General features: G+C 41.8%; 1 protein-coding gene across 7 annotated transcripts in view; it reads left to right on the top strand.

The window, feature by feature from the left end:
* The window catches only part of ctbp1 (C-terminal binding protein 1), a 340,616-nt gene that overhangs the window by 79,764 nt on the left and 232,893 nt on the right, over window positions 1–27,959 (top strand). The window contains exon 1 of one of the 7 annotated variants that reach the window (XM_072575844.1): window positions 11,595–11,743. The exons of 3 other annotated variants lie outside the window; for them this stretch is intronic. The gene's annotated coding sequence lies outside the window, so the exon portion shown is untranslated. Of the gene's footprint in view, window positions 1–11,594; window positions 11,744–27,959 lie in introns of those variants that run through there. 3 more of the 7 variants (XM_072575884.1, XM_072575873.1, XM_072575863.1) reach the window with 3 other exon arrangements.

Raw genomic sequence — 27,959 nt, forward strand, 5'->3', positions numbered from 1 at the left:
AATCAAAGGCCTTTCCCACCTTGGTAATAATCTCTTCCAGCCTCTCCGTCAGGCAGAAGATACAGAAGCTTGAATGCACATTCCAACAGATTCAAGAACAGCTTCTTCCTTGCTGTTACTAGACTTCTGAATGGACCTCTCGATTTAAATTTAATGTTGATCTTGTTCTTTCGGCATCTTCTCTGTAGCTGTAACATTGTATTGCTTGTTCTGTACTATTATCTTAATGCACTTCGTATGATATGATCTGCCAGTACTTCATGCAAAACAAAGTTTTTCACTGTACCTAAGTACATGTGACAATTATAAATCAAATCAAATTGAAGATAATTAATGGCCTAGCCTCTGCAGCCACTGTGTTGATGAATTCCACAGATTCACTACCCTCTGAGAGAAAAAGAAATCCTTCTCAAGTCTGTTTTAAATGTGCAACCCTTTATTCTGAGATTACACCCTCAAATCTTAGACTCTTCCATAGAGGAAACATGCTTTCGACATCTACCCTGTTAAATCCTGATGAATAATGTGTTATGGACAGGCCAGAGCCCCTCAAAACATTTTAAGAAAGTAGCCCGGACCCTTTACTTTGCTAATTGTTTTAAGTTGGGGTGAAGTGAATATTTTGGGTGTGATACAGCTGGCCAAACCACTTAGTTCTTAACAAAACAGAATTTATTTGCAAGATTACTGAATGAAACGCAAACAAAAGAGAACAGAATATAAAATAACTTGACCTATCTGAAAACCCAACAGATTATCTCAACTTAATGATGCTGTTCCGACAACTTACAACAATCCCCATAAACTTCCATCTGTTTAAAAAAAAGGAAAAATCCAACATAGTTTCTTACAGGAGAGATGTCAGAGACAGAGAAGATCAGTATAGACCTGCTTCTTTGGATCCAGCAGCTTCACAACTGACTGCTTGCTTTCAGTGAACAGCCAGACTGCGAAAACCAAACAAAACTAGAGAAAAGCTGTGCTGGGAGAACTGGCCACTCCCCTTTCATTGTTAATGTGTTCTTTTTTAAAACGTGAAACCATTTCCAAATCATTAAATCCAGGAATCGCTGTTTTTACAATCTCTCTCTCTCGAAAAAAGCCAAGGACAGCGTAACCTTGCCAAAGGAGCAGCATCATCAAAAATGTCACTTTTCATTTTTCTAAATCCCAATGAGTATAGGCCCAAGCTTCTCAACGTTTCTTCATAAGACAATTCATTCCTACTTGGTATGAGCTGAGTGAACATTGTCTGGACTGCCTCCAATGTCAGTATATCTTTCCTTAGATAAAGGGCTGTTCACAGCATTCCAATTGTGGTCTGACTAGTACAGTTTCAGCAAATCTTCCCTACTTTTATATTATTTTCCCTGTAAAATAAAGGCCAATATTTGATTTGCCTTGCCAATTACCTGCGGAATTTGGATGCTCGCATTTTGTGAATTTGTTGCATTTATTTTGACAAAGTCCTGATGTTAGATAGAACACTTGTAGAAGGCCAACCCTCACATTATTTCTTTGTGAACAAGATGCTCATGATGCATTAATTCTTTTGTTTGTTTCATCTCATCTGTGGAAGTTTACTCAATATTCCACAATCCATGTTTCAGAGAGCTTTTGTTGCAACTCTAAGCCTTTAGGTTTATATTAACTTTAACTTCACTTAAATGTTTTGATTTATGCTTTTACTTTGTTTCAAGGATTTGTGTGGTTTTGTGCAGTTCTTTTGTTGTGAAATTAGTCTTTTGGAGCTCAATGTGTGTCCTTAAACTGCATTTATTTATGCTTTCCATAAGCTAAATTAGACAGAAAATCAGACGTTGTGTAAAACATAAGGACAGTATGATCGCTCAGTGGTTAGCACTGCTGTGTCACAGTGACAGAGATCCGGGTTCAGTTCCATCCTTGGGTGAAGGTATGGAGTTGGCACGTTCTCCCTGTGTTTGTGTGGGTTTTTCACCAGGTGCTCCAATTTCCTCCTGCCGCCCAAACATGAGCAGGTTAGGTGGATTAGCCATGGTAAATAGTGCTGTCACCGGGATGGGGTAGGGTTGGCTTGGTGGGATGTTTTTTGGAGGGTCAGTATAGACTCCGTGGGCCAAATGGCCTCTTTCTGCCTGAAGAAATTCCATGTTGTTGTTTTGTATTTGGTGTTATTGGCAAAAATTAATTTTACCCTTTGTTTGGAACCAGTGGTCCCAGGTAATGAATCTATTGGTGAGAAAATTAGCTTGGAACGGGAGTTGAAACACAGACAGAAGTATACTCTGATATATGGCCAAAGGACCTGTTTCCACACTGTGGGAATTCTAATTCTAATACTAGTTGTGTTATTGCAATTTACAGTTCAATTATGAACAGGAGAAGGCCATTTAATTCCTTAAACCTGTTCCGCCATTCAGTTAGATCATGGCTGGTCAATATCCCAACTCCATCTTTCATTTTAATTTCATAACCTTTAATACCTTGTAAAACATAATTCTAAACTTTTGATTGGCCTTCTGTTTTGGGCCTTACTCTGTGCTTTCTTCAATAACTCCCCTCCCCCGACACCTGCACCGTTCAAGAGATTAGGTCCTCCCTAAAGAGGTGTGTGTTGAACACTGTTCAGATCTTCCTGAGCACTGCCCTTTTTATGTCAGTCGACATGTTGTGCAATACAACGATGTATTTTTCACCAAATATTGAATCAGAGCCACAAAGACTAATTGTTTTAAAACAATAGACTGGCTGTGCTACCATCAGATAATTGCTTATACTGAAAGACAGTCATCAGTTTTTGGTAAAATACTGGCTCCAGGTTGGGTGGAAATAAGATGAAATTATGGTCTTTTTGAGAATTTCAACACTTCAGTTATGCACTTCAGACATTACTGAAATGTGACATATGAAATTGGTTATTACATAGAAAAAATAATATTGTTGATGCTGTAAATCAAGAGTTAGCTCACTCTTGCTACACGTGGTTTGAAAATGACATTATAAAATCCTTGGACTACAACATGAAGCAGATTTTCTGACACATTGATTTAGTGGTAGTATCTGTGCTTTCTGTGGAATTGGGTGATTCGGGATAAATTTAGTCACCTCGTCTCACTGGCCCTGATCTGCAAACCTCTTTCATCCTGACAGCAGCAGCAGCAACACAGTGTTGGTGCATTATTGTTGACAAATGTAGTTCGATTTTGCACTCTGCAGTTTTTAATTATTTGATCGTTGTTGATGAATATACTTTTAAATAACATTTTAACAGTTAATTTTGAGAAGACTTTAATTCCTTAATTTACTGTGACACAAAAATCACTTTCACAGAGGAAGAAACTGCAGTGGAAAAGATCAATGTCGAGTGATCACTTTTTTAGCCATGAAGGAGTGTAATACTGAATGACATTTACTCGTGGTTGTCTGTTGCCACAACGACTTCATTCTTGCTGCTTAGCTGAAATCGGCAACATCAGTTTGGAGAACAAACCTGGAGCCTTCTTACTGTCTGTATAGATGATCCAAACTATCCAATACTCAGCTCGGAAGGTTGGAAAGTACATTTAATCATTGCACTTCTTGAAGTTCCTTGACCTACACCTGTCACAGTACACATTCTTTCATGAGCTATTCTCTTGTCAGCAGTACAATATTGTTGGTCTCATGCTGCTAAATATGCTGAGGCTGCAAAGGAGAGCAAGATCATGTAACATTAAGTAATTTCCTGTGATGAATACGCATACATTTTGTCTCATTATCACACAGATTTAATATCTCTCGCACAAACAATGGTACCAAGTAACAGGACTTTGCAATGTCACCAGAACAATTGGTCCGCAACAGCAGTTTATCGGGAAGCACTAATGGCAAGATTGGTGAACCTTAGATTTGTGCTGCTTCACAGATGGAGTTTACCAATCATAAAGCAGAAGTTATAACAGGGACTGGTACAGGGGCTGTCTGAGACCACTTAGTTGAAGTTAAGTCAATCATTGCAAAAATCATTGTTCAGTACAAACCCAACATTTAAAACACTGCACAACCTGAAAGTAGTCAAGTCAGCTGTGCAAATAAAAGAAATACTGTACAAACAAACACTGGAGCAACTTATGACAAGAAATCCAAACTGCCTGTGACAGCGGGAATCTGTACGCTTGGCATGAAGGGATCAAGAGGAAACTTGGTCCTACTACAACCAAAGTTGTTCCCCTGAAGTTGGATGATAGTCAGGTACTCGCTGACAGTCTTGAATAGATGTACCATTGGCCCAGGCTGTGAGCTGTATGTCTGTGGTCATCATTTTCCAATCCACACTTAGTGTCCAGTAGCGTCCTCTCAGGGATGAGTTCAATGAAGAACACTCATCACTTGACCTTTGAGCAAATGGAAAAGCACTCGGCAAGGACAGAATCCCAGTTTAACTGCTCAAGCATGCAACCCTGTCTGACGCCACAAAGTGTGATCTTTACCTTCTCTCCTGGAAAGTAGTCTCCATTCCACAGGAGGTGCACAATGGAAATGTCTCACACTTTGTTTTTGTAAAGGCAACAGAGTGAACTGAAACAATTACAAAGACATCTCACACCTTAGCATCATGAAGAATTCATTTTGATAGGTTCTCCTCACAAATGGCCTTAAAGATCAAAGGCACTGGAAGCACAGTGTGTTTTTTATACTGGAAAATCTACAGAGAACACTATCATCCCCACACCATCTACAAGAGAATAAAAAAACAAAGAATTGTGGCTGTTCAAAATCTGAAACAATATTAGAATTGTTTGGAAAAACTCCGCATGGGCAGCACGTTGGCATGTGGGTGGCACAGTGGCATATGGGCAACACAGTGGCAATGGGCAGGATGGTAGCATATGGGCAGCATGGTGGCAATGGGTGGCATGGTGGCACATGGGCAGCACGGTGGCAATGGGCAGCACGGTGGCAATGGGTGGCATGGTGGCACATGGGCAGCACGGTGGCAATGGGCAGCACGGTGGCAATGGGCAGCACGGTGGCACAGTGGTTAGCACTGCTGCCTCACAGCGCCAGAGGTTCAATTCCCGCCTCAGGCGACTGACGGTGTGGAGTTTGCACATTCTCCCCGTATCTGCGTGGATTTCCTCCAGCTGCTCCGGTTTCCTCCCACAGTCCAAAAATGTGCAGGTTAGGTGAATTGGCCATGCTAACTTGCCTGTAGTGTTAGGTGAAGGGGTAAATGTAGGGGAATGGGTCTGGGTGGGTTGCGCTTCGGCGGGTCGCTGTGGACTTGTTGGGTCGAAGGGTATGTTTCTACACTGTAAGTAATCTAAATCTAAAATCTAAATCTAAATCTAAATCTCAATCTAAAGCATGTGGGTAGCATCTGTAGATAGAAAGCAGAGTTAGTGTTTCAGTTCTGAAGAACAGTCACTGGACCCAAAATCTGATTTTGTATCTACAAGAGAAGTGCAGGGAACAAGTTCAACCTCTTTACCATAATTTCATAAATTTGTCAGCACAGCTGACTTTACCAGCTTTTGGGGAAAATTGTCTGGGCACCTTAGATCCTCAGTATTATACACAGTTTTCCTACAACCACGCACTAATTCCGACAATTTCCCAGTGAAGAATGGAGTGGATCAGTCCAAGCCCTTGCTCTGTTTAATGTCTTTTCTGTACTCCTGCCTTCCCTGAAAATGTTGAAGGATTTTATTTATATAATAAGTCAGAAGAGGAACTCTACAATGTCTTAGACCTAAAGTGAATCAAACACTTATTCTTGATCAGGAACTCTACTAAGCTGATGCTGAGCTAGTTGCAAACATGGGAACTCAACTAAAACTCATTCCCCATGTTGGGTATCAATGTTTTTAAGTGGATTCAATGCAGACTTATGAACATTCACAGTCTCTTCCATTCCCGTGAACCGTTTCCATCACAAGGTGTTGCATCCCTGTTCATGGGCACATTAAATAAACCTTTCTGGAAGGTATTAGAAAATTCTGCCACAGTGACAACATCTTGTAAGATTGCTGTCAGTTGAACATTAGTATACTCTAGGAGAACAAAACCATAAAACTCAGTCCTCTCAAAGGCAAAGCTCCCAGGTTTGTGAACATTCATTAAAAAGAGGAAGCTATGTTGACTCAAAACAAAATTGGAGGGTTATAAATAGTAGCATATTCGGGGATATTTTGTATGGCATGGTACCAGAGCGAATGATCAATAGCCCAACCAAATCTTTGCTTTAAGGATGCTTGTAAGCTTGACATGAAAATATCAAATATCACACCTGCAAGTCACCAGCTAACAAAAAGTAAAGTGGTGACACTTCCTGTGGGTTGGCATGCAGCACCATGCTAACTAGTAGCTCCACTGGCTTGGCAACCGAAGGCCAACAGTGAAAATAACAACACATAACAGTTGCTTCATATGCACCACTTGTGATAGAACCTGCCTTTCAAGGTATGGCCTGTTCAGTCATCAGCAAAGGTGGACCCTATGAAAACCATCCACTTGAGATGAACATATTGCTGCATACCCATCATCTTTCATACATGAATGGATGCTGATACACCTAGTTGTCAAGGTACTTCTATTTTGTTGTATTTCTAAACATATTATCCAGTGAAGAAGTCTATTACTTCCACAAACTGGACCATTAGAAATAAGAACAGGATTAGACCACTTGGCCTTTCAAAGCTGCTCCACTATTCAATAGGACTGTGGCTGATCTGACACTCCTCATATCTACTTTCATGCCCTTTCTCTACAACACTTGATTCCACTAGTCATTAAGAATCTATGTACACTCAAGGACTCTACCCCTACCAAGTTCCAAAACCTCACAACCATTTGAGACAGAAAATTCTTACTTAATTCAGTCTTAAATTGGTGCCCCTTAATTCTGAGACTGCTATTGATTATGAATTCCTCTTGTTAGTGGAATATAGAAATACATTGGCTTCATTTGTATATTTTAATTCACACTAAGTACAGGTAAGAGATTGCACTCACAGAATCACTACAATGTGGAAACAGGCCATTTTGGCCCAGCAAGTCCACACCAACCCTCCAAAGTGTAACCCACCCAGACTCATTCCTCCATTTAATGCACCTAACCTCCACATCCCTGAACACTGTGGACAACTTAGCATGGCAATTCACCTAACCTGCACATATTTACGAGGTAAAACCAATGACTGCAGATGCTCGAAACCAGATTCTGGATTAGTGGTGCTGGAAGAGCACAGCAGTTCAGGCAGCATCCAAGGAGCAGCGAAATCGACGTTTCGGGCAAAAGCCCTTCATCAGGAATAAAGGCAGTGAGCCTGAAGCATGGAGAGATAAGCTAGAGGAGGGTGGGGTTGGGGAGAAAGTAGCACAGAGTACAATGGGTGAGTGGGGGAGGGGATGAAGGTGATAGGTCAGGGAGGAGAGGGTGGAGTGGATAGGTGGAAAAGGAGATCGGCAGGTAGGACAAGTCTGGACAAGTCATGGGGACAGTGCTGAGCTGGAAGTTTGGAACTAGGGAGAGGTGGGGGAAAGGGAAATGAGGAAACTGTTGAAGTCCACATTGATGCCCTGGGGTTGAAGTGTTCCAGGCGTCTGGTGGTGAGGGAGCGGCGGTGAAGGAGGCCCAGGACCTCCATGTCCTCGGCAGAGTGGGAGGGGGAGTTGAAATGTTGGGCCACGGGGCGGTGTGATTGATTGGTGCAGGTGTCCCGGAGATGTTCCCTAAAGTGCTCTGCTAGGAGGCGCCCAGTCTCCCCAATGTAGAGGAGACCGCATCGGGAGCAACAGATACAATAAATGATATTAGTGGATGTGCAAGTAAAACTTTAATGGATGTGGAAGGCTCCTTTAGGGCCTTGGATAGAGGTGAGGGAGGAGGGGTGGGTGCAGGTTTTACAGTTCCTGCGGTGGCAGGGGAAGGTGGGTTGCAGGGGGGCATGGACCTGACCAGGTAGTCACGGAGGGAACAGTCTTTGTGGAAGGCGGAAAGGGGTGGGGAGGGAAATTTATCCCTGGTGGTGGGGTCCGTTTGGAGGTGGCGGAAATGTCGACGGATGATTTGGTTTATGCGAAGGTTGGTAGGGTGGAAGGTGAGCACCAGGGGCGTTCTGCACATATTTACACTTGGCAGAAAACCAGAGCATCCAGAGGAAACCCACACAGATATGGGGAGAATGTGCAAACTCCACACAGACAGTTGTCTGAGGCAGGAATCAAAGTTGGGGGTCCCTGGCACTGTGAGGCAGCAGTGCTAACCACTGAGCCACTGTGCTGCCCATTTGTAAATATTAACAATAAAGAAATAAGTTATGGCATCACAAGAGATTTGACTTGAATTAAAAAATGTCCTAAACATTTTAAAAATCTCCAATATAAATTTGGTTCCGAGAAAAAGTCATGGGCTGAATTTTACCAAAACTCAGCAGAATGTAATCTTCGGGAATTTTTAGAGGGTTCCTACCATGAGCTCAAGTGTGATATCTCATGTATTTCTCTTCTGCTCATCTTATTATGTATGCAACACATCTCTATGGCTCACAGTCCCTTGTGCTTACTAATGGCAGAAATATATGCTGCTTCCAGGACTTGTATGTACTTCCACCACTGGTACAATTTTAAGGCTCAGCTTTGCACATGAGTAGTCTTCACTGTACACATACTGGAAGGAAAACAAAGCTTAGCAGCTTCTGAGGGCACACAAGTGGCACGAGTGACAAGTAGAAACCCATATTATACTGTCTGATCAACTGTCACTGTAACTGCAGCTGCAAGATCAAACGGCACGTGCAACCTGTCCAATTACACGATGTTAGAACTTGGTCTGAAGGAATGCTAATCTTTCGCTCACACCCAGCATACGACAACATGTCATTTCTCAATGAGCCAGTATCATATATTGGAATGCCTTCAAACAGTTCAGAATGTTAACTTCTATTCAACAACAGGAAAAGCAAAGAAAACAAATAAAAACTGCATTTATGTTTGCCTTTTGAGCAATAATGTACATACAGACATTAAATGATCACTTTGTCAACTCAAATCTATTGGATTAAAGCAAAATACTGCGGATGCAATAAATATGAAACAAACACAGAAAATGCTGTAGAAAAATAGGAGATCTGGCAGCATCTGTGGAGCAAGAAACAGATTAAACATTTTATCCCCATGACTCTTCTTTGGATCTGAGCATTTCACATTGACTGGAATGGTCTATCAATTAAATCTTGTCTGGCTTGTTGCACCTGACATTACAGCATTTTATCATGCTAGACATGATATCCTTTCTGCTCGATGTCCTCATCTTACTTCTTGGAGGAGTGCTGCCTGTCCCCCAGTTCTACAGAGTCCATCACATCTCCTCTTTGCTTGCTCTGAATGTACAAGGAACAACATGCAAGCATTGGAACCTCATCTTCAGGAGGCCTATTGCCTGTTCATGACGCTACTGGTGAAAGAATAGGCTGTATTGTGTCTCCACAACCTCATTGAGGGGATTAAAAATTGGACTTAAACTCCTGTGGTTACAGAGGGTATTACTTATCATTCAGTAACCATGCTTGCAATGCTTCCAGACCTCAAAATAAAGCAGGCACACGAGTGGTCTGAAGAATATAAGCATCATGGCAGGTCCCAGGATACCTGGAGCAGACTTTTAAGATGTGGTACCGATGATCACAGACGATTTGTCTGTTGACGAAATGCAACCATTTTCTGTTTATGAATTCAGCGGTATTATGATATGCAATTCTCAATGCAACATGTGTATAGTCTATAGTATCCTGGAGGTGGAAGAAGCCAGCTATTTTGGCAAAGCCTATCTCCTGGGCAGTAGAAATGAACTCATTGCAAAGAAATGAGATGAAGCAGTGTGATCTGGCACAAGTTGCATCTATCCCACTTTTGATACATTTGTATGGAGGATTGAGCGATCCTACACACGTCTTTCTGTGGAATGATGGAAGCAGCAAGTTCCATAAAAATTTCGTGCAGTTATCACCTTAATGGCCATTTGGATAGGATGAGTGCCCATTCCTTCAGATTTTAAGTCCTGTTCTCGCAGTTGGTATAGTTTATGACAGTTTCCGAGGACATCCTCCATCTGTGCTGAGAATGTGCCTTGCTTATTGAGAGGTAAAGGCATTAAGGATAATAGACTCTGGGCCTCCTCTTTGAATCCTGGTTTATAAAATCTTTTTCCTGAGAGTGGGAGAGTCCACAACTAGAGGGCATAGGTATAAGGTGAGAGGGGAAAGATTTAGGAAGGAGATGCGGTGTAATGTTTTGATGTGATGTTAGTGCAGTATGGAATATGTTGCCAGAGGAGTTGATGGAGTTAGGTACATTTACAACATTTAAAGGTATCTGTATGGGGACATAAATAGGAAGGGTTTTGAGGGATACGGTCTAATTGCTGGCAAAGAGGACTAGGTCAGATTGGGATGTCTGGTCGGCATGGATGATTTGGACCAAAGGGTCCCTTTCAATGCTGTACAACTCTATGAGTTTCATATAGATTTACAATAAATGCTGATGAGCAAAGCTATGTGAATAACCTAAATTCTTGCATCTTGAAACTGCACGCAGTCTCTCAATGTACCATCCAAACTTTCTCTTTGAAAAAAGGAAAATGTTTAAAAGGAAAAGGAAATCTTGTCATAAAATGATTTCCTGGATTTGTTTCTCCAGTTGTTGTGATTTCCTGTTACTTCCACGTCAGTGTTAATAGTTTTAAAAGGTATACAAGACTCTTCATTTTAATTAGAATTTTTTCATATTTTTATACAGGATTAATACTTTAATTATATCTGACATCTTGAACAAGATGATGTACTCTCCATCATATGTTTGTTTTAAGAAGCTTCATAATTTTTTAGGAGGGTATATTTTATTCTTCACCATTATTAGGAACTAAGTTTTAAAAATGCAGATTGTGCTCACTTGAAGTTACGATCAGTGCAATGGAAATAACTTGAAAATCTTGATCTCTTTGTATCTGATTTGGCGTACATTTAATGTGTCAATGTGAACGTTTTGTAACAAGACTCTTAATATTTGTGGCTTAGTCATAATGTGTCCAGTAGCGTTATGATTTATAATTTAAAACAGACAGCTAGGAACTTGAAATTTGGGTAAAATATTGTAATTTAGAGAGGAAGCATTACATTTTTTCCCCCAAAAAAGTTCTTAAGTCCTGATACACACGCAATGTCGTTCACAATTGCAGTACTCACAACCGTCTTGTGTCCACACAGACATGACATTTTGAAAGGAGGCTCGAAATACCTCGACACAGAGTCGTGTGCTGTGCACGACTCACACAGTCAGAACTGCGAGGCGATTTCTACTTTCATTTCAAGGAGCTATCAATGAACAGACTGCACGTTCCTAAAAATCCACTCATCCCTTTCTTGACAAGTTAAACTATTTTATTTCCGAGGTACAGTGTTTGACATTTCTGAATACAAATCCTTTAATTTTAGCGGCACTCTCTGAAAAAGCCGTTTGAGCTCGCTGCTGAGAGGTTTTGTTTTGGTTCCCCACCTAACTATATTTGGGGCCTTACCCTCCCCTCCAGCCTCCTCCTCCCTGTCTGACTGAGTAATGAGCTATGATATGGTTGGACAGTTTCCAACAACAGTTGCTTCTGATTGGCCTCTTTCAGGCAATCGTACACAGTGATTGGTTTCATGGCCTTTTTTTTCCCTGCTGCATATTTTTTTTAATCATCTCAAGTAAATTGTGGTACAAAACTGAAGGTAGGGAATGCAAGGTTCGTCTCTACATTTTTAATTTAATCTTTTGAGTGTGTGTATGTGTGAGAGAGAGAGAGAGAGAGAGAGAGAGAGATTTTGTGTTTGTAGCTAGTAGGCAAGGAACAGCTGCTTTTCTTTTGGGAATGTAGTGGGGAGGAGGGGTGAAGAGAAAGGCCTATTTGTTTCACTGGTTTGAAGATGGGTGGATTTATTTTGTTCTTTTGAACAGCTTTTGGGTGGGGTTGCTGAAGCCCGCTGGCTTGTTTTGGTTCTCCTGCGTGTGAAATGAGAGGATGTAGGGGTTGGCTTGTGTTTTATGAAAAAAAAACAAGGCCCAAGAGCCTTGTGTTCATAGTTTAGTGTGTTTGTTTGTGAAGAGGGTGTTCAGTTCAATCTGCAAGTTAAAACTCTCAGTGGTTTCTTGGAATCAGGCAGTATATTTTTCACTTCGTCCAATGGCGAATGCTGCCTTATCTTCGAGTTTAATCTAATGGGATGCTTTTTATGTCAGGCGATTTAGATATTTGCATGTACTGGAGAGAGTGATGCTATAACAGAATGCTCCACTGCATATAACTTGTCTGAGTTTGATGCAGTACCGTGAGTGTTCAGTAAAATCTTTTACTGAAATTTCACTATCATTGACAGGTTAACACTAATATTTTAGTCCTGACTGTTTTTTAGGATTAATTTAAATTTAAGAGTTTGTTGTTTTAGTGTACCATGCTGTATTGAATTATGCAGATTGATGTATGTTTCCTGGGAAGATTTTTTCTATTCAAATCAAGTTATTTATGATATATTTTTAATATATAAAGGAATGAATCTGTTTATTCATAGGAAAAATTTTTTAAAAATTTAATGTATTTACATACAGACCATTTCTGACGCACATGCCAATAGGAATGATGTCTGACTTAGATTCAGTTTCAGAGTATATCTGATCCAGCTGTCATAAGCAAAGCTACCATGAGGTTTTTTTAAAATTAAGGTTACTGTTCTGGAGTCACAATTGGAAACCTATTCTTCTTCTATGTTGGATTTAAAATAAATTGCAGTCGTAAGTTATTGCTCTGAACTTGAGTTTAATCCTTCCAGAGGGCTCTGTATGGAGGTAGCAGAATGCTGTGCTGACAAGCAATTTTTTTTGTTTGATAACCCTGTTGTTTAAATCTGCTTAATCCCAACCTATTTTAATTATGCAGTATTGAATAAAACTGTTTTGTAGTTCCTTTTAAAGTGTCTTTTTTGGCCTTTTGCAATACAGAAGCATAGTTAGTGCTTAAATTGAGTTCTGCTGATTCTGCTTTTGTTCAGATATCGTGAATCTCTTGTTCGGCATGCTATCAAATTTCCTTTGCTCTAAAATGCAGCCCTCTTTCATATATAAAATTTGAGATTTTTCATTGCGTAAGAATGGACTTGTAATGTCCCTGTCATATAGTCTTTCTCTAATTGTATTTGCGAGTTTAAAGGCTGCTGACCTTCTCGTGAATTTGTGTTGATTTGGATGGTGAAGCAGAAAGGAAATGCAGCTGTTTAAATCATGTCTCTCTCTTTCTAGTTGACACATAAAATCGAGGGCTTCTATTAAACTTTGTTTTGTAAGTCAAGTATAGTACTACACAATGATTTTAAATAACCAAGACATTTTAAAGGTATCATGTGGAGGGAAAAAAATCAGCATGATTTTTGAATATATCTGTGTAATGCTTTGTACTTTCCAAAAATCAAGAAGAAGATTGTTTTTGGATTTTTAAAAGGTGTAACATGTATCCCTGTAAATTCCCTAATATTATTTGCATAACAAGAGTCAGTTGCTTAAATTTATTTGTGTAAAATAGTTTTCAAATAAATAAAGATCATGGATGTACTTGTGTAATTTATTTCAGATTTGGGAGCAAAGCTTGTGGTGCTTAATCATATGCAGCAAATTTGTATTTTTAAGATGCCAGTTTGTAGAGGAAGAAGTACATTGCTGAATAAACAAATGTGCTTCATGTGGAAGTGGCACCACTGTTTACAAAAATGTTTTGGTTTTCCAAGCTACTGGGCTGACAGTTTTTTGTTCTGTTTTCTTTTCAATATTCGTTTCCAAATTTTCTTGTGATTCGTGCATTAGTTAAACATCATGCAGTCAGGGTTCAAATTCTCTGATTCGCATGTCAGCTAGTTAATTTTTATATCATGTAAACTTGAGTCAGAAGTGAGCAAAGTTAGGAGAACAAGCCTGCTGTGCTTTTTGATTTTTAAGTCAAGTAAGACAGCAGTGATATTGATCTAATTTGAAGTTAGAAATTTGCAGAAATCTCCAAATCTGCAAATTTCATATCAAGAAGCCAGCATGGCACATACGTTCCTTGGGTAATGCGGAAATAGCTAAGATGATGTAAATTGAGACCATTTTTTCGCACATGCAATATTTTCCAACAATCCAGAGTAGTGTTTAAATGACCATTTAGAATGTTGAGCTGCATTACCATGACTTGGTGAACATGGTAATGAAACAAAAGATGTATTAGTCAGACTAAACCCTGCCTTCATTCAGTATCAATCATCAAAGCACAGTGGGGATTTTTTTGTTTTAAGTGCTGAAGGCAATCGAGAAAAGTCACCCATAATGGTTTCTCAGCTTTTAGTTTTGGGAGGAAACTGATTATGTTTAGTCAAGAAATATCTTGTAGCAGTATATTGTTAAGGGAATGGAAAAGATGACTCTGAAGTGTTTGTTTTTCAAAATTGAGCTTTATAAAAATGATGAGGAGATACTGTTTCAATTCAGCAAGAATTAAGTTTAAAATTGGAAGTAAGAGTAATCAAAGAATTGAATTGGACTTCCAGATAGAGTTGTGGAGGCAAAGTAGTCCTGGCAAGAACGAGATGTTATAATGGGAGAACGTTAGGATTTTTTTTCTGCCATGCTGAGTTCAAATGGGTTTCAAGATCTTCGACACCTATTGTTATCTGTGAACCTTGGTTAATGTCAGGAGATCCTTTTAAAGGGACAGGACAAATTTTTAAAAATGAAGCATAACACATTGTGCATGAAGTCGGGTAATCCCTGCGTTTATTATGTAGTTCTGCTGGTGTGGCAGATTAGTCAAGAGATAATTATTTTGCAGTTTTCACTTTAAAGGATTTTACCTTCAAAGCTGCAGTATATAAAATGTTGAAAACTAATATGACATTGACACGTGTTGATTAATTTTTCTTCAGATTGAATTGGTTTAATTTAGTTTGTTCTGGTTGATGTTGAGAGTTAGTTTTGCCAATTGAGCATTCAAGAAGAGAGACTGAAAGAATGCATGGCCAACTATTTGAATTTCCAGAAGGCCTTTGACAAGGTAATAAACTTGGGCTGCTAATTAAAACAAAGGCCTATGGTGTTAGGGGCAAGGTACTGGTATGAATAGAGGATTGGTTGACTGGCAGAAGGTAGAGAGTGGGGATAAAGGGGTCTTTTTCAAAGTACTGCTAGAGTTCTGCAGGTGTCAGTGTTGGGGCAAGTTATATGTTAATGATTTGTATTAAGGCACTGAAGGCCTCGTTGATAGGTTTGCGGATAAGACAAAGGTAGAGGAACAGGTCGTGTTGAGGCAGTGGGGAGGCTGCAGAAGGACTTGGATTAGTGGTGCTGGAAGAGCACAGCAGTTCAGGCAGCATCCAAGTAGCTTCAAAATCGACGTTTCGGGCAAAAGCCCTTCATCAGGAATAAAGGCAGTGAGCCTGAAGCGTGGAGAGATAAGCTAGAGGAGGGTGGGGGTGGGGAGAAAGTAGCATAGAGTACAATGGGTGAGTGGGGGAGGGGATGAAGGTGATAGGTCAAGGAGGAGAGGGTGGAGTGGCTAGGTGGAAAAGAAGATAGGCAGGTAGGACAAGTCATGGGGGCAGTTACTGAGTTGGAAGTTTAGAACTAGGGTGAGGTGGGGGAAGGGGAAATGAGGAAACTGTTGAAGTCCACATTGATGCCCTGGGGTTGAAGTTCTTCCTCCAGGCGTCCGGTGGTGAGGGAGTGGTGGTGAAGGAGGTCCAGGATCTCCATGTCCTCGGCAGAGTGGGAGGAGGAGTTGAAATGTTGGGCCACGGGGCGGTGTGGTTGATTGGTGCGGGTGTCCCGGAGATGTTCCCTAAAGCGCTCTGCTAGGAGGCGCCCAGTCTCCCCAATGTAGAGGAGACCATATCGGGAGCAACTGATACAATAAATGATATTACTGGATGTGCAAGTAAAACTTTGATGGATGTGGAAGGCTCCTTTAGGGCCTTGGATAGAGGTGAGGGAGGAGGTGTGGGCGCAGGTTTTACAGTTCCTGCGGTGGCAGGGGCAAGTGCCAGGATTGGAGGGTGGGTTGTTTGGGGGCGTGGACCTGACCAGGTAGTCGCGGAGGGAACGGTCTTTGCGGAAGGCGGAAAGGGGTGGGGAGGGAAATATATCCTTGGTAGTGGGGTCTGTTTGGAGGTGGCAGAAATGTCGGCAGATGATTTGGTTTATGCGAAGGCTGGTAGGGTGGAAGGTGAGCACCAGGGGCTTTCTGTCCTTGTTACGGTTGGAGGGGTGGGGTCTGAGGTCACCATCCACGCCCTCCACGTCCTCCAAGACTTCCGTTTCCCTGGCCCCCAACGCCTCATCGACACCATGGATATCCAATGCCTCTACACCTCCATCCGCCATGACCAGGGCCTCCAAGCCCTCCGTTTTTTTCCTCTCCAAACGGCCCCAACAGTACCCTTCCACCGACACACTTATTCGTTTGGCCGAACTGGTCCTCACCCTGAACAATTTCTCCTTTGAATCCTCCCACTTCCTCCAGACCAAAGGGGTAGCCATGGGCACACGTATGGGCCCCAGCTATGCCTGTCTCTTTGTTGGCTACGTAGAACAGTTGATCTTCCGTAATTACACCGGCACCACTCCCCACCTCTTCCTCTGCTACATTGGTGACTGCATTGGCGCCACCTCGTGCTCCCGCGAGGAGGTTGAGCAATTCATCAACTTCACCAACACATTCTACCCTGACCTTAAATTTACCTGGACCATCTCTGACACCTCCCTCCCTTTCCTTGGACCTCTCCATCTCCATTAATGACGACCAATTTGACACGGACATTTTTTACAAACCCACCGACTCCCACAGCTACCTGGATTACACCTCTTCCCACCCTACCTCTTGCAAAAATGCCATCCCGTATTCCCAATTCCTCCGCCTCCCAGGAGGACCAGTTCCACCACAGAACACACCAGATGGCCTCCTTCTTTAGAGACCGCAATTTCCCTTCCCACGTGGTTAAAGATGCCCTCCAACGCATCTCGTCTACATCCCGCACCTCCGCCCTCTACCCTGCAATCTGCTCTGATTGTTTTGAAATCTGCTGGATTTTTGAAGCTGACACCCAGATATTGATGGAAAATTCAGCCATGGTAATGTTGTATACCAAAAGAAGATTGTTAGGTTCTCTTGTTGACAGCCTTCATTGCCTGGCGCTTGTGGGGCAGTTGTACTGGTGCCACACAATCCTGTCTTCACTTTCAGGATATCGTCTCTGCAGGACAGTGCAGATGTTATCCTTACCAACACTGTCCTCAGATAGTTGCATCTGTCAGGGGTGAGGACAAGTTTTGTTTTCTTTTTTCGAAATTGTCTCCTCATCTCGCAGGTCAAGTCGGCGCATAATATCTTTCATAACCTGATGGTGCTATTGAATCTTTGGACATTGAAACACCTCACCCAAAATGTTTTTGTGCCTTTGCTACCTCCTCTTCCTCCAAGTGGTGCTTGATATTGAGGAATGCAGATGCATCAGCTGAGGGACGGTTGTAGGTGGTCATCGGTCAGATGTTTCTTTTGTCCACCTTTATTCTGATGCCTTAAGATTTCACAGGTCCCAGAGGTGATATTGAGGATTCCTAGGACAAATCACTCCCCATGAACAGTACTGTGCTTCCCTTCCTCTGGTGGGTCTCTCCTGACTGGGAATAATGTACCCTGTGTTGATGATGAGGGAGGCTCAGATTTCTGGCTGCAAGATATAAATGTTAATCAGGCTGTATGTCTCAGCTGTGTGATAGCCCTCCCAATTTTGGCACAAGCCTTCAGTAAGGCTGATTCAGGCACAGTCAACCAGGCCTGATGGTTATTTTCTTCTGTCTTATTTGGTGACTATGTCAACATGAGGTGATTTAATAGATCTTACTTCAGTTTTGCTGAGCCTGTGTTGGCAAGGTTGAAAATGTTAGATTTTGTTTGGTAGCAGCAGTTGCTGAATTGACAAGTTTTCGCTTGGTCTGAAATGCAACCTTGAGGATGAATTAAATTGAGAAGGGGGCATGGGGCTGAGAATCCACCACACATTTGAATGTTACCACACTATCAGGAAATGAAAATGAGCAGGTTTAACACTATGTACATATAATTGCAAATGAGTTTCCTGTGATTCAAATTGCCATTTTGTGCACAGAAGCAATATGCATGTGCTGTGATATTGGCCTGTCAGGTTCCAATTGCTGTTTTTAATCTGTGTCCAACCATCCTGCAATTGTATGTTTTTCACAGCTGAAAGTTATTCTTGTAGTTCAAGCTTTTATTAATTGCTGTAGCTTTACTGCATCTGTTAATGATTCTATTGCAAGATTACATTCTTTCCCTGGGCCTCCTTTTTGTTAGTACACCATGTAGTCTTTCTCAGCAGGCATGTCAGCATCTGTGGAGAAATGGAGTTAACATTTCAAGTCCGTGACCCTTTGTCAGATGAAGTTGTCCTGAGAGTTGGCAAACCTGGATCCTTGATACTTTCACTCTCCTCCAATCAGTGCCAGACTGGAGTGTTTGCATTATTTTATGTTGAGAAAGCCAGTGTGAAGTTTTCAGCTTTTGCAAGTGAAATCTGTCTCATTTGCTTGCAAGTAACCTTTAAATGTCCCTTGGAAATAATTGTGGAAAACTACTTGTTGGCTCAGCTACATTTATGAAGTTCTCCTCCTGTAATTTCAATTCATTCTTGATATGAATCTGAAGTCTGTAACAGTTTTTTTGTTTTTCTTTTTCAAAAAAGAATTTGTAACAATTTTTAACTGAAGTCACCAAATCATTGTCACTGGAACAGAGTATTGGTGTGTCATCACAGTGTCTGCAGGACTTTTACAGAGTGCAAGTTGACTGCCATAATATTGTAATACTTGGGTTCAACCTGACGTCAAGAACTGCGTCGTATAAATACAAGTTCCTTATTTTGCATACAGCAGTCATAATGGATGGAACAGATTTGTTTTGTTTGTGATGGTTATAGGAAATAATTGAGTTGCGTTGAAAGAGAGAGAGTACAAATTCACAGGCAAATAATTGCAAGCTTCCTGTTGTATATAAACTGAATTATTCTGATATCTCTATGCTGTCATGTTGGGAATGCTGATTGTACTTTCAGAAATAATCCTACAGCTTTGAATTTGATCACGTCTTGTAAAATCAGTGTTTACAGTTTGTCAAATTGAAACATTTGTGAAATAGATAACACGAGGACCAACCTTCTATGCAGTGAGTGATTTTTAGGAATGCAATCTGTACACAGATTTGATTATACTCTTCAGCCAACAATGGTATAGATATTTGCAGAAGAAAATTGTAAAAGTAGTGCAGAAGTTAATTTGACCAGATTGTGTTTTTTAAAAGAGTTTGCTCAGATTTGATGGGCTGCACAGCCTCCTGTGCTGTAACTGTTTTAAGCTTCTTTATCAGACACTGAATTGATGTTCAAGCCAATTGCTTTCTCCTCCAGTCTGGAATTCATCTTTTTACAAAGACTGTAACAAAATCAGCCATAGGTGGCCTTGTTAGAATCCAAAATATCTCTTGCACAGTCAACAACTCTTCTTGTCAGTCAGAGAACAGACTGATCTGGTAATTTTCTGGGTTGTATTTGCTGCCTATTTTGTGGTCAGGATCTGGCCAGTTTTCAATTGTCATGTAGCTGTATTGGAACAGTTTGGCTGGTGCTAGACTACCTAACCTCAATAGTAGTCCTGAATGTATCTTGGCTGATGGTCTCCATCGTATCTAGTGCCTTCACCAATTTCTTGATATTACATGAAGTGTATCAACTTGTTTGAAGACTGACTTCTGCACTGGGGACCCTGACTTTGCATAGTTGGTTGCAAATGTGTCCACTTTGTTTTTGCAGTGATGTGCCAGGCTTCACCATCTTGGGTGGGGCAGTTCATCAAGGCTTCTGATTTTGTAAAGTGTCCACCACCAATTTATAATTGTATGTGACAAGACAGAAATTTCTTGTGATTTGCTTGTGATGGGAATATTTGGCTCTGTCAATTACAAGCTCCTTCTGTTGTTTGATGTCCATCTAGCCCTTTGCTGTGGTTTCACCAGGTTCATACCTCTGTATTAGATAACCCTCATGCTGCACATGGCATCATATTCTGCAGCCCTCATTGAATCATTATTGATCTCCATAACTTGATAACAGTAAATGAGCTAAATGGCAGATCATGAAGTTATAAGTTTGTGGTTGAATACAATTCTATTGCTGTTGACTTCCCACAGTGCTGCTTGTTTGCCCAGTTTTGAGCTGCCAGATTTGTTTTTTATTTGCATGATGTGGGTGTTGCTGGCTGTCCTGCATTCGCTGCCAGTTCTTAGTTGCCGTGGGGAAGGCAGTGGTGAGCCAGTCAATGTGCTGTGAGTTGACCCACAATACTATCAGGGAGGAAATTTCCAAAATTTTGAGCAAGTGACAGTGAGGGAACGGTGATTATATTTCCAAGTCAGGATGGTGAGTGGCTTGGACAGAAACTTGGAGCTTGTAACGTTACCATGTATCATTTACTCTTGTCCTTTTTGAATGGAACTGGTCATGGGTTTGGAAGGTGCTGTCCAAGGAGCCTTGGTGAATTTCTTTAGTGTATTTTTGAATGTTGGCTTTGGGGGACAGCTGTTTGTGGAGATTAAACCTGTTTAATTAGACCTTTCACATTACATCCTATTCGATCTAAAGTAGAAAACCGATCCCTAAAAACTAGATCAGATTAGATCACTTAGTGTGGAAACAGGCCCTTCAACCCAACAAGTCCACACTGACCCTCTGAAGAGCAACCCACCCAGATCCATTCTCCTACATTCACCCCTTCACCTAACACTACGGGCAGTTTAGCATGGCCAATTCACCTGACCTGCACATTTTTTTGGACTGCGGGAGGAAACCCACACAGACACGGGGAGAATGAGCAAACTCCACACACAGTTGTCTGAGGCAGGAATTGAATCCAGGTCTCTGGCGCTGTGAGGCTGCAGTGTGAACCACGGTGTTGCCCAGAAATACTCCAGAACTCCAGTAAAATACTTCAGAAACTTGTTCTCCGCTTAATTGGATAGCCCAGTGTATAGAATCAGAATTGAAAATGTGTTGCTGGAAAAGCGCAGCAGGTCAGGCAGCATCCAAGGAACAGGAGAATCGACGTTTCGGGCATAAGCCCTTCTTCAGGATTCTTGAAGAAGGGCTTATGCCCGAAACATTGATTCTCCTGTTCCTTGGATGCTGCCTGGCCTGCTGCGCTTTTCCAGCAACACATTTTCAGCTCTGATCTCCAGCATCTGCAGTCCTCACTTTTTGTCCTTTTTATAGAATCAGAATGCCTGGAGTGTGGAAAGATCCCATTCAGCCAATTGAGTCTGCGTTGACCTTCCTAAAAGCACCCCAGCCCTTTTATTTTGCCCCCCCCCCCCCACCTATCCCATAACCCCATATTTAACCATCACTAATCCCCACTTATCCTGCACATTGCTGGACACTTGAAATAATTCAGAATGGCTACTCCACCTAATCCTTTCAACTTTTAGATGGTGGATAGAAACCCACAGAGACATGGGGAGAATGTGTAACTGTCCGTAAGGAGCTTACACGAAGCTAGAATCCCACCCAGGTCCCTAATACCGTGAAGCAACAGTGCAAACCACTGAGCTACCATGGTGCCCTGATTGCCCAGATGCATCTGGGCATTGGTGTGTGTTGTTAATGTTGTACGCTTTTGTCATTAGCTGACTCAGTACTGTGCCCCACACCACCACTACCATTTGGTGGCTATTGACCCCTCCAACCAATATCTGCCGCCCTTTCCTTCTATTAGTTTGAGTCAAACACATTCAATACAGTGTTCTTCTGATCTGCGAGCCTCCCTTTAAAATGTACTAATCCTATCCCTTTATCAGCACCTCTTTCCACTGATCTATTGTTGCTAAATATTGAATATCATTGAATATTCAGTTCCCAGTCCTGGTCATCATAGTCATGTTTCTGCAATAGCGATGAGATCATAGCCATGTGTCTCTTTGTGTCTTCAGATCATTTACCTTGTTGTGAACTCTGTCTGAATACACAGTGTGCCTTAACTCTTTGTTTTGATGTTTGTGCCCTTTCTAAGGATACTTAATGCTTAGTTTAGTTTCTTCTGTCTTTTTGACAGCTGCAGAAAGATGCTATCTCCCACGTATCTTTATCACCTTCCTCTTTGCAGTTTTTCTTTCCAAGTTGGGTTACCCCACACGTTCCCATCCCCATACAAGGTTGTTTTTACCTAGAATATTAAAACTATGACTGCAGATGCTGGAAACCAGAGTCTAGATTAGAGTGGTGCTGGAAAAGCACAGCAGTTCAGGCAGCATCCGAGGAGCAGTAAAATCGACGTTTTGGGCAAAAGCTCTTCAGGAATACGGACAGAGAGCCTGAAGGGTGGAGAGATAAATGAGAGGAGGGTGGGGTTGGGGAGAAAGTAGCATAGAGTACAATAGGTGAGTGGGGGAGGGGATGAAAGTGATAGGTGGGGGGGGGAGAGGGGGGGGGAAGGGAGGAGTGGATAGGTGGAAAAGAAGATAGGCAGGTAGGACAAGTCATGGGGACAGTGCTGAGCTGGAAGTTTGGAGGGGGGGGGGGGGGGGAGGGGAAATGAGGAAACTGTTGAAGTCCACATTGATGCCCTGGGGTTGGAGTGTTCCGAGGCGGAAGATGAGGCGTTCTTCCTCCAGGCGTCTGGTGGTGGGGGTGCGGTGGTGAAGGAGGCCCAGGACCTCCATGTCCTCAGCAGAGTGGGAGGGGGGAGTTGAAATGTTGGGACACGGGGCGGTGTGGTTGATTGGTGCGGGTGTCCTGGGGATGTTCCCTAAAGCGCTCTGCTAGGAGGCGCCCAGTCTCCCCAATGTAGAGGAGACTGCATCAGGAGCAACAGATACAATAAATGATATTGGTGGATGTGCAGGTAAAACTTTGGATGTGGGAGGCTTCTTTAGGGCCTTGAATGGAGGGGAGGGAGGAGGTGTGGGCGCAGGTTTTGCAATTCCTGCAGCAGCAGGGGAAGGTGCCAGGACGGGAGGGTGGGTTGTTGGGTGGCATGGACCTGACCAGGTAGTCATGAAGGGAACAGCCTTTGCGGAAAGGGGTGGGGAGGGAAATATATCCCTGGTGGTGGGGTCTGTTTGGAGGTGGCGGAAATGTCGGTGGATGATTTGAGTTCTAATATCCTGTCCTAATATTCTGAACAGATGTTTTTTGAATTAATTCATCTTGGCATAATGGGTGTGCTACACCATGATGGATGGTAACAAAAACAGAGGTAGCTGGAAAAGCTCGCAGGTCTGGCAGCATCAGTGAAGGAAAATCAGAGTTAACTTTTCAGGTCCGGTGACCCTTCCTTCCTCGGAAGGTTGAGGAAGGGATACCAGACCTGAAAAGCTAACTCTGATGTTTCTTCACTGACATGACCAGACCTGCTGAGCTTTTCCAGCTACCTCTGTTTTTGTTCCTGTTGCACCATCTGCAGTATTTATGATGGATGGGAACCTTGCTGTGAAGGTAGAACTCCATTTCCATCTTCGTAAAGTCCCTGTGTTGGTCACTTCTAATTATGCCATATGGGCAGATGTTCTAGCAACAGATAAATTGGCAAGTAAAAAAGTTTTCTTTTGTGTTCATTTTCTCTCTATATTGTTCAATTACTAGTGCTGAAACAAAACCACTTGCAGAATATATTCTATCCTTGACAACCTCCGTGTATTCCCCAATAGGTGTTCAATATCAAGTACAGAGGAAGCTCTATTATCCGAACGCGATGGGCATGTCGTCCCTTTTTCCCCCTTCAGTTGAAGCAAAATGCTCAGAGATAGTATGATTTTACATCCTTCATCTTTTTATTCCGGGCCCTGGGGGGAAGAGAGAATGATCGCCCATGTGCACAGAAACATGAGTTCTCTGGTCTTCTCTGCAATGGCAGTTTCTCAGTGAACGATTTTACAGCAAGGAGCATCCAGATAAGGCAACATATATATTAATTGTGTAACCATCACAATCAGTGGGTATCAAGAGCAGAGACCAAGCCTTTTACTGTTATACAATGAATGTTTTTAATCTTGTTAATTGGATTCATACAATGGATACTTTTCAACTTGTTAGCTGACCTTGCATACTGAATGCCTCCAATATTGTTAAATGGTTGTACGTAATGACTGCTTTTCTTCCTTGTTAACCCATTACCTTTGCCTCCAGCACCCCATTGTTAACTGCAAGTTTTATCTGATCTGAGTCATGCTCAGCTGAACCTTGTTTCACAAAACTCAGAACTTAACTCTTTCCCTGCCTGCTTATACCCAATACACATTCTCAGGTGGGCTCTATTTTGTTGAGATATTTGATTATTCAGATAATCGATTTGAACTTCAACAAGGGAAGCCACACTTATCTAACACTGTGCTCTACTGGAGATTTTGTTTAAATCTATAATTTTGATGAGTCAGCATTTAAACAGATTAATCTTTGCATTTTGTAAATTCTAAGTTGCACTGAGAACTAAACCCTTATCATCACATAAATATATGAAATCCCAGCATTAAGCAAGGTCTCCAACAGCTTCTATGATCATGAGAATTTGTCAGTTTCCGTGAATTCAGTGACATAACAAAGACAGAAGCACTACCTTGTGCATACAATTACTTTCTCAGACATTTTTTTTTCTTCCATGAACAACCTGGGAAAGTGACGAAAATACCCTGTAAAGCACTTAATTTTGCAAAGGGGTGTGTAACTATAACCCTTACCTAAAAAAAATCCAGTCGCTTATGCTTGAGGTGCTTGTGTTTCTTTGTTTTTGCCAGCATTTTCACAAGTTCTTTAGTACAGGTAATCGGAATTCACTTTCCTCCTTTGTAATGTTTTACGGGAGCTTGAGATCTTCTCCTGGTAATTGATATTTGGATAATTGGTATTCGGATAATCGAGGTTCTTCTGTACAGCTGAGGGTGGACAGGTAATAATCAGAGGTCTGCTAGGCCATGTTTATGCATTGCCAGAAGATCTTGTGGAATCTACAGTCAATATTGAGGATGTCCAGAGCTACTTCCACATAGTGATGCATCATCCTGCTGCCAGCCCTGGTGAGCACAAACAACCATTGACCATCCCTGGTTTTGAAGTGTGCAGGTGTTTGGTTACTTGACTACTCTATGGGACAGCTCTGCTTATTTTTGCCCCAGACCCCAGATGTGAGTGAGTATAATTGCAAGGTTGACTGTATTGAACCAATAGGTGAATCTTCAACTGTAGTGTGGAGTTTCCAATGGTAGAATAGGAAATGAGCATCAATTTTGCTCTCTTGAATTTTAGAAATTCAAGGAGGAAAACAAAAGCACCAGTAGGAAAACATTTTTAGAGATCTCCCAGAAGTCTGCTGTCAGACTCCGGGTTTGATTAATCTTTGTATTTTTTTTGTTCTTCCTGCTGAAGTGAACAAATATGTGTTTCCTAACATTACTGTCTGCTAGCCTTATTCCTTTATGTTCTGTTCACATAGATAGAAAAGCTTAACTTTGTGCGATCTGCAAATTTTAGCTATCATGTCTTGACATCTCTCACTCTTTTCAAGAATACCAAATTAAGCAGAACGTCAATAGAATCTTAATATTGCAAGAAAGGAGAGTGCTGATTGGTTGGTGAATGGGCTGTGGTTGAGATGTTACATTGGAGAATGCATCCATTAATGCAGAAGGACAGTTAATAACCAACCTTTTGTTCAATTTTTAAACCAGGCAGATTGACTTTGGCCAAGGCATTGCGAGAATGCCTAAGTGAATTCCTGTAACCTGTTTGAAGTTGAAAGAGATAGTATGCATGCGTGTTCTTTGTGCAACAAACAGGGCCCAGTGGACTAACACGAAGAACTTCTTCCAGGACACATGTGTGCCACACTTGGTTGTTAGCATTGTAATTACTCATACAGTCAGGTTTTTCTGGCAAAATTTAGATTTTTTTAAGATTAGATTACATTACATTACAGTATGGAAACAGGCCCTTCGGCCCAACAAGTCCACATCGACCCGTCGAAGCGTAACCCACCCATACCCCTACACTTACCCCTTACCTAACACTATGGGCAATTTAGCATGGCCAGTTCACCTGAACTGCACATCTTTGGACTGTGGGAGGAAACCAGAGCACCCAGAGGAAACCCATGCAGACACGGGGAGAACGTGCAAACTCCACACAGACAGTCGCCTGAGGCGGGAATTGAACCCGGGTCTCTGGCGCTGTGAGGCAGCAGTGCTAACCACTGTGCCACCGTACTGCCCATTGTTCAAGCATGGTATCACATCTGTTAAGAGCTTTGCAATATGAGCTGGTTTGCTGTGATCAGCACCTTGCTTGCTATAAATAACTGAAAGAATATAATGTTTGATATGATCCACCAGTCTTTGGAACATACAACCGACATATTTGGCATCACGCTGGCAATGAAATTCATGAGCATGTTAGTGTAACGAATTGTCCTGTTGAATACAATATAGTAAGATTTGAGAAATTCCTTTCCCTGAATACTTCAGTAAATGGTTGAACACTACTTCTTTCTTAAAACTGTGTGTACTCCTTTTCAATTACGTTTTGAATTTTTGTAAGTGCGCGGCAATAGGTTTTAATAATTAACTCTAACAGCTTCCCCGGAACACACACCAAGCTGTTTGACTTATAGATTTCTGTTTCCTTCCTTTTGAAAAGAGGAGTTACTGCTCCTCCTTTGTCTGGTGGAACTTTTACTGAATCTGGGAATGTTGGGAAGCAGAGGGTAATCGTGGAAGGATGCTTGTCAGACGGAAAGCCTGTGACTTGTGGAGTGCATCTCCGATTGGTGCTGGGTGCATTGCTGTTTGTTATATATAATCAATGATTTGGATGCGAAGGTACAAAGTATGATTGGTAAGTTTGCAGATGACAGTAAAATAGGCAGTATCCTGGAGAATCAAGAAGGTTATCAGAAATTGCAGCAGGATTGATCAGCTGGGGAAGTGGACAGAGAAATGGCTAATGGAGTTGAATATAAGCGTGAGGTCTTGCATTATGGAAAGTCAAATCAAGATAGGAGTTTCATGGTGAATGGTAGAGCCTTGAGGAATGTAGTGGAAGAGAAGGACCTTTTTTTGGATTTGAGGTTCACAGTTTTCTGAAAGTTGAGTCCCAAGTAGACGGGGCAGTGAAGAAGGACTTTGGCAGACTGGCCTTCATCAGAACATTACAGCGCAGTGCACGTCCTTTGGCCCTTGATGTTGTGCTGACCTGTGGAACCAATCTAACCTACACTATCCCATTATCATCGATATGTTTATCCAATGACCATTTAAATGCAGTTAATTCTGGTTAGTCTACGACTATCAAAGGCAGGGCATTCCACACCCTTAGTATTTTGAGTAAAGAACCTGCCTCTGATATCTTTCCTGTATCTATTGCCCCTCAATTTAAAGCTATGTCCCCTCATGCTAGCCATTACCATCTGCGGAAAAAGGTTCTGTCCATCCTATCTAATCCTCTGATTATGTTGTATGTTGCTACTAAGTCACTTCTTAATTTATCCTTTTGAACCACCTTATCTCCTTGCCCTATAACCTTCTGTGATACGCAGACTGCGATTGCTTGATCTGCAGTACTTTCTAGGGTAAATACTGGCTGGCGCATCAGGGGTGCCTTCCATTGCTCTTGATGTGATGTTATAACAATTGTTACATTCATCTGAATGAGCACAAGGGTCTTTCTTTTAGCAGCTCTTCTAATAGATGAGACTTTGATCTCTCAAGTGAGATATTGAATGAAGGTCCCCTTGCCTGTTCAAATGGATTTTAAAGATCCCTGTCACTTTCACAGGAGTTGTCCCAGAGCCCTGGCCAACATCAACTCCATGATTGTTAGAAGTGGGGGAGAATGATT

The sequence above is a fragment of the Chiloscyllium punctatum genome, chromosome 1, assembly GCF_047496795.1.
Source record: "Chiloscyllium punctatum isolate Juve2018m chromosome 1, sChiPun1.3, whole genome shotgun sequence".
Classification (NCBI taxonomy): Eukaryota; Metazoa; Chordata; class Chondrichthyes; order Orectolobiformes; family Hemiscylliidae; genus Chiloscyllium; species Chiloscyllium punctatum.